Here is a 12,804-nt window from a genome sequence, read left to right as displayed (position 1 = left end):
TATATTGAACCTTGACTTACGATTTTTCTAACTGCTTGCTTCTCTATGGTAATTGTCTACTGTTTAGTCTTTAGCTGCAGTACAACTTAAGCAATATTTGCTTAGGCGTATATTAGAGACCACATGCAGAAACATGTTAACCAAGCCTGGCTGAAATATGAGCTGGTTGGTGGTTTACTTGCTAAGTTGCATCCAACTATTTGCAACCCCATGGACAGTAGTCCACAGGCTTCTCTGTCCATGGAATTTCCCAGGCAAGAATACTGGAGTAGGTTGCCATATCTTTCTCCAGGGGATCTTCCGGAGCCAGAGATTGAATCTGTGTCCCCTGCACGGTAGGTAAATTCTTTATCCACTGAACCACTAGGGAAGCCCAAAATATGAGCTACTTGAAATGAAAATACATTTTCCTTTCTCATTGCAATTAATGACCTAACTAAGGTTGAGTCACTTAAAGAAGTAATTTTTTTAAACTAAGTTTTGATGTTAGAGGTATAAATGGTAAATCAACTATACTTCAATTATAAACAAAGAAGTTTAAGTGGGTTGAAATTCATGAATTGACTTATCATGCACATAAGTCCATGTATAGCTTAAGCTGTCTAGTAGGATGTAAATTAGGCACAAGGATAATATCTGATGTTAGAAGACCATAAATCCTAGGACAGGAAATCTAACATGTATGGAGGGTGCTTGGGTTTTCATCCACCTTAAATGCCCTAAGAATTGTTCTGATAAATGTTGAGGAGAGCCAAATGATATCCAAGTTTATTACAATTTGTTAATTCTAAGATTTTTCCAACTGGAATGAAAGTATTCTACAGTGCTTTCATGTTACCCAAGTTTTAGAGGCTCTGAGACTTGCAGATAGGCACTCATTTGTATTAATAACTTCTAGATGCAGGAATGTGATTTTTAAAATGTTTATAGATTTGAAAGTAAAATGATTTTGTCTTAGGCCTTGCATTAGCTCTCTCAGAGATCTTGCTATTTATTTGGAAAGAATATGTTCATGGTGATCAGGACAGAAACTAGCAGGAAATTTTCTGAACTGGCACTGAGCCCATTTCTTCCCTGGGCACTAGATAAACTCACAGCACAAGTCATCAGCAGAGTTCAGTGTGTTAAAGATGTCCAACTGAAACCCAGAAGCCCCATGCAACTCTGAAGCAATCTCTTCATTTCAAGGTTTTCTCTTAGGTTCAGAAGGATGTAGCCTTATTTGAACTACACTGAAAATGCTCTTCAACCCTAAGGCTATCACCAGAACACATTAACAAGCTGGAGATTTCTATTTGTATTTGTTTTTCCTCTTGTCTGTGATGAAGAATGATAATGGGGTGAAGCCATTACTTCCATTAACAATCATGGCTGATATCCCATCATTTCAATTCTAATAATCATGGTGAAGATCCAGCAGCCTCTTGAAGCAGTGCTGAGCAGGTTCAACTGTGACCCAAATTTTCAAAGTAAAACATAAAGGCAATGTTTTCAAATAACTTATCAAGAAATGTTTTCCCAAATAGCACAGTCCAATTTCAGCAACTCTTTTTTTTATTTTATTTTTAAACTTTACATAATTGTATTAGTTTTGCCAAATATCAAAATGAATCCGCCACAGGTATACATGGGTTCCCCATCCTGAACCCTCCTCCCTCCTCCCTCCCCATACCATCCCTCTGGGTTGTCCCAGTGCACTAGCCCCAAGCATCCAGTATCCTGCATTGAACCTGGACTGGCATCTCGTTTCATACATGATATTTTACATGTTTCAATGCCATTCTCCCAAATCTTCCCACCCTCTCCCTCTCCCATAGAGTCCATAAGACTGTTCTATACATCAGTGTCTCTTTTGCTGTCTCGTACATAGGGTTATTGTTACCATCTTTCTAAATTCCATATATATGCGTTAGTATACTGTATTGGTGTTTTTCCTTCTGGCTTACTTCACTCTGTATAATAGGCTCCAGTTTCATCCACATCATTAGAACTGATTCAAATGTTTTTTTTAATGGCTGAGTAATACTCCATTGTGTATATGTACCACAGCTTTCTTATCCATTCATCTGCTGATGGACATCTAGGTTGCTTCCATGTCCTGGCTATTATAAACAGTGCTGCGATGAACATTGGGGTACACGTGTCTCTTTCCCTTCTGGTTTCCTCAGTGTGTATGCCCAGCAGTGGGATTGCTGGATCATAAGGCAGTTCTATTTCCAGTTTTTTAAGGAATCTCCACACTGTTCTCCATAGTGGCTGTACTAGTTTGCATTCCCACCAATAGAGTAAGAGGGTTCCCTTTTCTCCACACCCTCTCCAGCACTTATTGCTTGTAGACTTTTGGATTGCAGCCATTCTGACTGGCGTGAAATGGTACCTCATAGTGGTTTTGATTTGCATTTTTCTGATAATGAGTGATGTTGATCAGCAACTCTTGAGATGTGACATTTCAGTTATTTATTTCCTTGTTCTTCCTTCCTTTCTCTTTCCTTATACTGGTTTGAAAATTTTTGTGATCCTTAGCATTTATATTCATTGCTGATTATCTGATTATCACTGTAATTCATTTGGATGAGAATAATATGGGTGTTACTCTCAAAGGTCTCATATAGATGAATTAAAACAAGGGTAGGGACCAATAGCCTGTGAGTCATACTTGGCCCACCAGCTGTTTTTGTACGGCCTAATAGCTGCTGCTGCCAAATCACTTCAGTCGTGTCCGACTCTGTGCGACCCCATAGATGGCAGCCCACCAGGCTCCCCCGTCCCTGGGATTCTCCAGGAAAGAACACTGGAGTGGGTTGCCATTTCCTTCTCTAATACATGAAAGTGAAAAGTGAAAGTGAAGTCACTCAGTCGTGTCCAACTCTTCACAACCCCACGGACTGCAGCCTACCAGGCTCCTCCGTCCATGGGATTTTCCAGGCAAGAGTACAGGAGTGGAGTGCCATTGCCTTCTCAGGGCCTAATATCTATACAATAGCTAACTGTCATAAAGGAAATCAGTCCTGAATATCCATTGGAAGGACAGATGCTGAAGCTGAAACTCCAATATTTTGGCTACCTGATGTGAAGAACTGACTCACTGGAAAAGACCCTGATGCTGGGGAAGATTGAAGGCGGGAAGAGAAGGGGACGACAGAGGATGAGATGGTTGGATGGCATCACCGACGTGATGGACATGAGTTTGAGTAAACTCTGGGAGTTGGTGATGGACAGGGAGGCCTGGCATGCTGTAGTCCATGGGGTCGCAAAGAGTTGGACACGACTGAGTGACTGAACTGAATAGCTATGAAGGAAAGATATATACAACTGAATATAGAGTTCCAGAGAATAGCAAGGAGAGATAAGAAGGTCTTGTTAAATGAACAGTGCAAAGACATAGAGGAAAATAATAGAATGGGAAAGACCAGAGATCTCTTCAAGAAAAATTGAGACATCAAGTAAACATTCCATGCAAGGATGGGCACAATAAAAGACAGAAATGGTAAGAATCTACAGAAGCAGAAAAGATGAAGAAGAGGTGGCAAGAATATACAGAAGAACCATATAAAAAATGGTCTTAAAAAATTTTTTTTATAAAAAGGTCCTAATGACCCCGATAACCATGATGGTGTGGTCATTCACCTAGAGCCAGACATTCTGGAGTATGAAGTCAAGTGGGCCTTAGGAAGCATTACTATGAACAAAGCTAGTGGAGGTGACAGAATTGCAGCTGAGCTATTTAAAATCCTAAAAGGTGCTGCTGTTAAAGTGCTGCACTCAATCTGTCAGCAAATTTGGAAAACTCAGTAGTGGGCACAGGACTGGAAAAGGTCAGTTTTCATTCCATTACCAAAGAATGTTTAAACTACCCTAAGGCTGCACTCATTTCACATGCTAGCAAGGTTATGCTCAAAATCTTTCAAGCTAGGCTTCAGCAGTACATGAACTGAGAACTTCAAATGACAAGCTGGGTTTCAAAGAGGCAGAGGAACCAGCCATCAAACTGGCAACACCTTACTTGTCTTCTGAGAAATTTGTATGCAGGTCAAGAAGCAACAGTTAGAACTGGACATGGAACAATGGACTGGTTCAAAATTGGGAAAGGAGTTTGTCAAGGATGTATATTGTCACCCTGCCTATTTAACTTATATGCAGAGTACATCATGTGAAATTCCAAGCTAAAGGAATCATGAGCTGGAATCAAGATTGCCAGGAGAAATATCAACAACCGCAGATATACAGATAATACCACTTTAATGACAGAAAGTGAAGAGGAACTAAAGAGCCTCTTGATGAGGGTGAAAGAAGAGAGTGAAAAAGCTGGCTTGAAACTCAACATTCAAAAAACTAAGATCATGGCATCCAGTCCCATCACTTCATGGCTAATAGATGGGGGAAAATTGGAAGCAATGATAGATTTTATTTGGGGGGCTCCAAAATCACTGCAGACAGTAACTGCAGCCATGAAATGAGAACACGCTTGCACCTTGGAAGGAAAGCTATGACAAACCAAGACAGCATATTGAAAAGCAGAGACATCACTTTGCTGACAAAGGTCCATTAAGTGAAGCTATTGTTTTTCCAATAGTCATGTATGGATGTGACATTTGGACCTTAAAGAAGGCTAAGCACTGAAGAATTGATGCTTTTGAATTGTGGTGTTGGAGAATACTCTTCAGAGTTACTTGGACAACAAGGAGATCAAATCAGTCAATCCTAAAGGAAATCAACCTTGAATATTCATTGGAAGGACTAATGCTGAAGCTTAAGCTCCAGTACTTTGGCAATCTGATGAGAAGAGCTGACTCACTGGAAAAGACCCTGATGTTGGGAAAGATTGAGGGCAGGAGGAGAAGGGAATGACAGAAGATGAGATGGTTGGGTGGGTGGCATCATTGGCTCAGTGGACATGAATTTGAGCAAACTCAGAGAGATAGTAGAGGAGAGAGGAGGCTGGCAGGCTACAGTCCATGGGGTCGCAAAGAGCTGGACACAACTTAATGACTGAACAACAACAAAACAAAGAGCTATGTATGGTTTCATATTTTTAAGTAGTTAGAGGAAAAATCAAATAAAAATTATTTGGGGACACATGAAAATTACATGAAATTCAAATTCAGTGTCTATAAGTAAGGTTTTATTGGAACACAGGCATGCTCATTTGTTCATGCATTATCTCTGGCTGCTTTCATGTTACAACAGAGTTGAGTAGTATGTATCAATACTACCTGGCCTGCAAAACTGAAAATATTTTCAATCTGGCCTTTTACAGAAAGTTTGCTGACTCCAGAATTCGAACATGAAGTAGGAAATTCTAAAATGCAAACATGAAGAAAGTGCTGCCCTGAGGGGCTAATGAGTAACTGCCAGGAACAGTTACATTTCCCACAATCAATTTTTCCTGTTTAGTATTTTGAAGACATCTCCTACTTGTGGAGTTTTTCCCATCAATATTATTTAGCCATCATAACTAATACAAGCTAAGGTGACTCCACACGACAGTGAGTCAGAAGGAAATAACTCTTTCCACTGTGATGAGGCTTAATGAGAAAACTGAATCCATAGGAAAGGAAAACGGTGCTTACACCTAAAATATTCTCATAAATATTAATAAATAAATGTGCATTGTGAAGAGAACTGGAGAATAATTTTCCATTCTCTCTGGTATTGCCTTGGCTGGTCTATGGCTGAAAAAGAATCCAGGCCTAGAGTTTCATGTATGAAAGAATGATGGGCATAGAAGAAATGCTTCCTCAAGATTCTCCCACATAGCTGAGCTCTAAATTCTCAATCTCTTCCCCCCTGCCTAGTTAGCCATTTTGGGTTCAAAATGGGTTAATTACAATTCTCAATCCTATTTCATGTTTTCATTTGTTGGGTCCTGATCATTATTTGACTGGGTACATGGTTTTGAAGGGCATTTTCAATATTCCATTCCTCTGAAAAGTTTCTGAGTATCATGTCTATTAATTAATGTCTTAAAGAGAGGGAAAACAGGAGGAAGAGGGAAGAAAGAACTAATTTTCAAGAATGATCCTTACAAATCTATAGTCATCAAAGCAGCATGATACTGGCACAAAAAAAGACACATAGTTCAATGGGAATAGAATAGTGAGCCCAGACGTAAACCCATCCACCTGTGGTCAATTAATCTGGAACAAAGGGGGCAAGAATATACAATGGAGACAAGACAAGTCTCTTCAATAAGTGGTGTTAGGAAAACTGTACAGCTACAAGTAAAAGAATGAAATTAGAACATTCTTTAATATCATATACAAAAAAAAAAAACAAAAAACCTCAAAATGGATTAAAGATCTAAATGTAAGACCTGAAACCATAAAACTCCTAGAAAAGAACATAGGCAGAGCACTCTTTGACATAAATTGTAGCAATGTGCTTTTTTGGATCTGTCTCCTAAGGCAAAAGAAATAAAGGCAAAAATAAACAAAATGGGACATAATTAAATTTAAAAGCTTTTGCAGGGCAGAGGAACCCATTAACAAAACAAATAGTAAGCTATGGGAATAGGAGAAAATATTAGCAAATGATATGACCGATAAGTGGTTATTATTCACATTATATAAATAGCTCATATGACTTAATATCAGAAGAACAAACAATCTAATGAAAAAACTTGGCAGAAGATCTAAATAGGCATTTTCCAAAGAAGACATACAGATGGCCAACAGGCACATGAGCATCATTAAATATTAGAGAAATGCAAATCAAAACCACAATGATATATAAATTCACACCTGTCAGAATGGCTAACATCAAAAAGTCTACAAGTAACAAATGTTGGAGAGGACGTGGAGAAAAGGTAACTCATGTACACAGCTGGTGGGAATGTAAATTGGTACAGCCACTATGGAAAACAGTATGGAAGTTTTTCAAAACAAACTAAAAAGAGAACTACCACCTGATCTAGAAATTCCCCTCCTGGGTATATATTCGGAAAAAGCAAAAACATTAATTCTAAAAGATACATGAACCCCAATGTTCAAGGCAGCACTATTTACAACAGTCAAGATAAGAAAGCAACCCAAATGTCCTTCAACAGATGCATGGATAAAGGAGACATGACATTCCATATGCACAATGGAATGTTGTGAAGTGAAAGTTGTTCAGTCGTGTCTGACTCTTTGAGACTCCATGGACTATACAGTCCATGGAATTCTCCAGGCCAAAACACTGCAGTGGGTAGCCTTTCCCTTCTCCAGGGATCTTCCCAACCCAGGGATTGAACCCAGGTCTCCTGCATTGCAGGCAGATTCTTTACCATCTGAGCCGCAAGGGAAGCCCAAGAATACTAGAGTGGGTAGCCTATCCCTTCTCCTGCGAATCTTCCCAACCCAGGAATCGAACCAGGGTCTCCTGCATTGCAGGTGAATTCTTTACCAACTGAGCCATCAGGGAAGCCCTACAATGGAATGTTATTCACCCATAAAACAAATGAAATTCCGCCATTTGCAGCAGCATGAATGTTAGACCTAGAGAATATTATGCTTAGTGAAATAAGTCAGAGAGAGAAAAACAAATACTGTTTGATATCATTTATATGTGAAATCTAGAAAAGAAAATGAATGTATATAGCAAAAGAAAAACAGACCCACAGATGTAGAAGACAAGCTAGCAGTTACTAGTAGTGAGAGGGAAGTGGGGAGGGGCAAAAAAGGAGTGAAGGATGAGATAGAAATTACCATGCATAAAATAGATAACAGCATGGATATCTTGTACAGCACAAGAAATTATAAGCATTATTTTGTAATAACTTCTAACAGAGCATGATCTACAAAATACAGAATCACTATGATGTGCACTGAAACTAATATATGTTATAAATCAACCACTCTTCAATAAAAACAAAAAACCAAACCCACCAAAAAAGAATGATGATCTTGATTCATTATTATCTCCTTACACAGTAAGTCTTTTAAAAGGCACGTTCAGCTGTTAAATTGCTCCCTGGAATCAATTAAAGAGCAAAAACACACTCATGGACAGCGAATGGAGAGGGCTAGCACACGTCTCCCAATTTGACATCCAAGGGAACTGAGTCTTGAAAAGGTTAGTGAATTACCTGAGTTTATAGAGTTTGAGAAGTGGGGGAACTGAAATATGTACCATTGAGTAGAAACGTTGTACTCCTGCTTTATCACAGCTATGCCCCTGTTATGGAATACAGGGAAAGCTACAGGGCTATAGCTGTCTTTGTTGGACATAGATTAAATATATTAACTTAGCACATTATATATCTGAAAGAAAATCCTGAGACCCATCATATGATCTGTATCACCCAATCCAGGGCTCCTCAGAAGTCCTTGAAGCCCTATACCTGACAACATCGGCTCTTAAGCTAATATCATCTCGAGAGTCCCATATTTACATCAAGGCCTGAATGATAGCTTTCCTTTAAAAGCAAGATAGATGCAGATGGCTCACAGAAGAATGAAGACAAAGCCTTGCCAGGTGGGGCCCTCCAGATAACTCAGGGCTGACGTGACCAGATGTGTGGTATAGGGAAGAAGTGCTGGCAGGGGAAACCAGTCTTAAAACAGGAGTGGAAAAATCGCCTCACTCAAATGGAATTCTGTAATGTTTACCATCAGGTGGGAAGGGATCACAGCAGTCCTGGTGTTTATGAAGGGCTGACTTTATCCATACAGGACTTTCTGGAGGATAAAAAGCTACTCATGGAGGTTAAAGTATAATGAAGGAGATGGGACATCCATGATGTGACAGTTTGCTCATTAAATAAAATTGTGTCCCTTGTAAAGAATCTGAACTTGGGCAGTTCCTCTGATTTATAGATGGCAATAGTTATATACTGACTTATCCCTTATTGCATAGTAGTAGCTGTTAGCTCAGGAATTAAATGAGGTATTTTCCAGCCATATAAAGAAAGAGTATATAGGTTAATCAAGTGGTCTCTTGAGGCCAACTGCCTCCACTTAAATTCCTCATTCATCACTTTTCTACCTATGTGATATTGGGCAAGTCAAGAAAACAGTTTGTGTCTCAGTTGCAAAATTAGGATAACAATATCTAATTTCTGAAGATTAAATAAACCATCACATGTAAAGCACGTTTAAGGCGTTTGATACATAGTGAAAATTTAATAAAAATAACTGTAACATACATGTTAATGTTCCAGAATAGAATTCAATATATCTTTAGGGTTTCAATTCCAATTGAAGGATAGGTAGTAGATTTTAAAATCATAAAACTGTTTGAATTTGTTGGATTTAGGCTGCAGTGAAAACTTATAATATACTTTTATCATGGGAAGATGTGTCATTATCATTGGTACAATCAGAAGAGAAAAAAGTAAAATTTGTGATTATATACTAGCTTGTACTTATATAAAAGCATATACTTTTATGTCCCAGAAACTATTCTAAGCTCTTTTATATAAATTTAATTTGCTTAATCCTTACAACAATGCTAGGAGATTGGTAAGTACTATGATTAGCCCCACGTTACATACGTGGAATATAGGCAGAGAGAAACTGAGAAAAAAGAAAAACAAGGCCACCATTTAAATTGCTTTTTTGTCTTATGTTGATGGTAACTATGAACTCTTAACCTTTCATTAGCTGTCATTCTTTTCTACGTTTATAATCTGTTCATTTAATTTTTAAAGTGAAGTTTAATTTATGAATTATTTATATAAGATTTTGCTGATCCCATGGAGGAGAGTCATTTGAGTACAAGGCCAAGCTGACCGAGGAACTGAACTACAGTGAATGGGAAGTTTCTGAGGATCATTTACAGATGGGTCAGAGAACTGGAGAAGCCAACACAAATGACAATTGCTAACAACAGAAATAATTTTGAAATAACATTCTGGTTTAATATGACCAGATTCCAAAATGGTAAGGATGCTTGAATATAGGTACTTGGTTGATTGTTTTATGAAGAAATCCTAATGGCAAAATCTCATCTAGCAAATCGTTCCAAGAAGCTTTCTGTTGGAAGTACCAATAAAAGGGTCATGATTTCTGACTATTCTCTGAAATGACTCTTTAGTTAGGTCTTTTTAGAATATGCTTCTGCTTGAAATCCATTGAATTTATTTCCTTATTATAAACAGTAACCTTTGAAAGGAACATAGCCAGTGCTATTATCAGCCACTCAGTTGAACTGAACCAATTACTCAAATCATGATGGATTTGAATTAGTTTTCTTTGTGTTTATGAAAATGTGCTTGTGGAGCTGAATTTTTCTTTTCCATTATTCATCTGTAAGAATAAAGAGCAAGCATTTCAGAGTAACAGCATAATTCCCTATGATGGGGGGTTTACAGGCAACGTTGAACTATTTGATACTCTAACAGATTGTGGAAAATGCTTCTAGATATCTGATATTTTCAATTTTAAAGGTAGGATTGTGTATTGAAGTTGCTACTGTGCTTCATCTACAATAGACCTGCTTCTCTCTTCTGCCCCAGAGAATGGCCAGCATATATGTTAGAGCTGGATAGAAGTTCCTGAAAAAGGAAGAGGAGCTTCCCACATCTCACCACACTTCAGAGCCTTAATTTCTTAGCTTTCAACAGCTGACTTCTGACTCTGCAGGTGAAGACTCAAAGCGAATACTAATGTAGAGTTCCTCCATTCCTTCTATGAATGAAGCAGTCTATAAGGCAATATTGCAAGCTACTTTTCTGAAAGTCATGTGAGAAAATGCAAGAAATCTCTCCCATCCTCTGGATGAAAATTTCCTCCTGAAGCACTGGTGGCCCATTCTACCCTGCAGAGGTAGAAGGGCTTGTACTACTTCCAGTTATCCTGATGGAGGCGATAAGTGTTCTGGTAAGCTCTTCCAACTGATGCTTTTGAACTGTGGTGTTGGAGAAGACTCTTGAGAGTCCCTTGGACTGCAAGGAGATCCAACCAGTCCATCCTAAAGGAGATCAGCCCTGGGTGTTCATTGGAAGGACTGATGCTAAAGCTGAAACTCCAATACTTTGGCCACCTCATGTGAAGAGTTGACTCATTGGAAAACACCCTGATGCTGGGAGGGATTGGGGGCAGGAGGAGAAGGGGACGACAGAGGATGAGATGGTTGGATGGCATCACTGACTCAATGGACATGAGTCTGAGCAACCTCCAGGAGTTGGTGATGGACAGGGAAGCCTGGTGTGCTATGGTCCGTGGCGTCGCAAAGAGCTGGACACGACTGAGTGACTGAACTGAAGCTCTTCCAAGCGTGGGAAAACAGTGGTGACTTTTTTCTTCTGGGCATGTGATAGATGGAGAATCTAGAATTTTAGGTCTAGTTATAACCTTCTTAATAGCTGGGGAGTGTGGGACGCCAGAGTTGAAGATGACTTGGTCCCACAGCCATTGTAAGAGTACAAATCTGTCTACACTACTTTGCCTCCCCCATGTCACAATCCAAAGAGCCCAGGAGTGTTAGGTAACTTTTCATCCTCTTTTCTCAGTAGATTACAGTGTTCTGAATGTGTTATCATGTCCAAAATGATATAAAATTCCCTCAAACTACAGTTTGTTTGCATTCTAATTATAATATATAGCCTGAGACTCAAAACCATTTTCCCTAAAATAAAGGAACTCAATATTCTTAGAGTAGCAGAACATTGATTGCCATATTTATTGATACTTCCTACAGTAAAACACCCTAGAGATGGAGTGTGGAGCTCACTTTTGGTTTCAAGCCACTAACTAGAGGACATTGTTGAGAAATAATTTTATAATATAAAACATGAACATAAAAATATTGATGAATATTTCTGCTTTAAATCAAGTCATAATAATTTACATGCAATTACGTGCAATTATAAGTTAGATAATCTATACCCCCAGATCCAGTGCTATGCCCAGTTTGGAGCCACCTGTAATGTAGAACTTAACTCAAGAGCAAATTTAACAGTCAAAATATAAGAGGTGAGGCGGGCAGCAAAAGACCAAGTGATCTCAGCTGCCCCCTAGTTGGGTTAGCGGTCTTGCTGTATTCATGGTGGCTACTTCAAGATCTGTGTTAACCTCAAAACTCAAAATCCATGCAGGAAGCTAAATGGGTCCATCCCCATTAAGAACATGGACTTCAGGTATGAGGGTGGGTTTTTTCCCTTTTTCTTTTCTTTTTGCTCTGAGGAGCTTTTTGCCTCTGCACTCACAAAGGCCTCAGGCTTATGTTCTCCTCAGAGGGCCGCAAAGAAGCAAAATCCATTAGATAATGTTTATGCCTTGAGGAGTTCTATCCTAAATGATCACTTCTACCTTATTTGAAATGATGCCATGCTTTTAAAATTCTGATTCTACATGGAACTGGGAGAGGGGTTGGCCAAGGTCAGGGTGGTTATAAGAAAGATTTTAGTGATTCTGTACAGTTGGAAAAAACCAGTACAACAACAAAAGATGACACAGGAGAATAAGTAAGACAAATATGAATAATCTCTAATTAGCAAAAAAATTATTTTTGAAACATTGCAAGTAGGTCAGAATGATGAAAAGGGGCACCTACATTCCCCTAAGGATATCAAACCCAAGAAATAGTTGGCTGCCTTATTGTGGAGATCTGGCTCCCTCCCACCCATACACCCCTCAGATTCATCCAGGCCATGCTGTTTGTCAATTTGCTGGAACAAGACATTCCTGCAGACCAGAGGGGCAATGCTTAAAATTCAGATTGGATGCAATCTCATGTAGTGTCTTCATCCACTTTCCCTGCCCACTAAGAAATGAATATCACTGTTTTCCCAAAGGCCTCTATCAAACTCAGATATTTTTAGACATTACCATGTCTATTTATCTTAGGCCCCGCAGAAAAGTGAGAGATGGGCAAAAATATTTT

General features: G+C 38.9%; 1 protein-coding gene across 11 annotated transcripts in view; it reads left to right on the top strand.

The window, feature by feature from the left end:
* The first annotated feature begins 215 nt into the window (after positions 1 to 215).
* The window catches only part of CTXN3 (cortexin 3), a 32,250-nt gene continuing 19,661 nt past the window's right edge, over positions 216 to 12,804 (top strand). For 6 of the 11 annotated variants that reach the window (XM_070374056.1, XM_070374048.1, XM_070374049.1 and 3 more), the window contains exons 1-3: positions 216 to 335; positions 9,660 to 9,860; positions 10,436 to 10,799. The gene's annotated coding sequence lies outside the window, so the exon portion shown is untranslated. Of the gene's footprint in view, positions 336 to 7,910; positions 8,053 to 9,659; positions 9,861 to 10,435; positions 10,800 to 12,804 lie in introns of all 11 variants that reach the window. The other 5 variants (XM_070374052.1, XM_070374054.1, XM_070374047.1 and 2 more) reach the window with 4 other exon arrangements.

Source organism: Bos mutus, chromosome 7, assembly GCF_027580195.1.
Source record: "Bos mutus isolate GX-2022 chromosome 7, NWIPB_WYAK_1.1, whole genome shotgun sequence".
NCBI lineage: Eukaryota > Metazoa > Chordata > Mammalia > Artiodactyla > Bovidae > Bos > Bos mutus.
The sequence above is the reverse complement of the archived record's forward strand: the minus strand, read 5'-3'. Positions and strand labels throughout refer to the sequence as shown.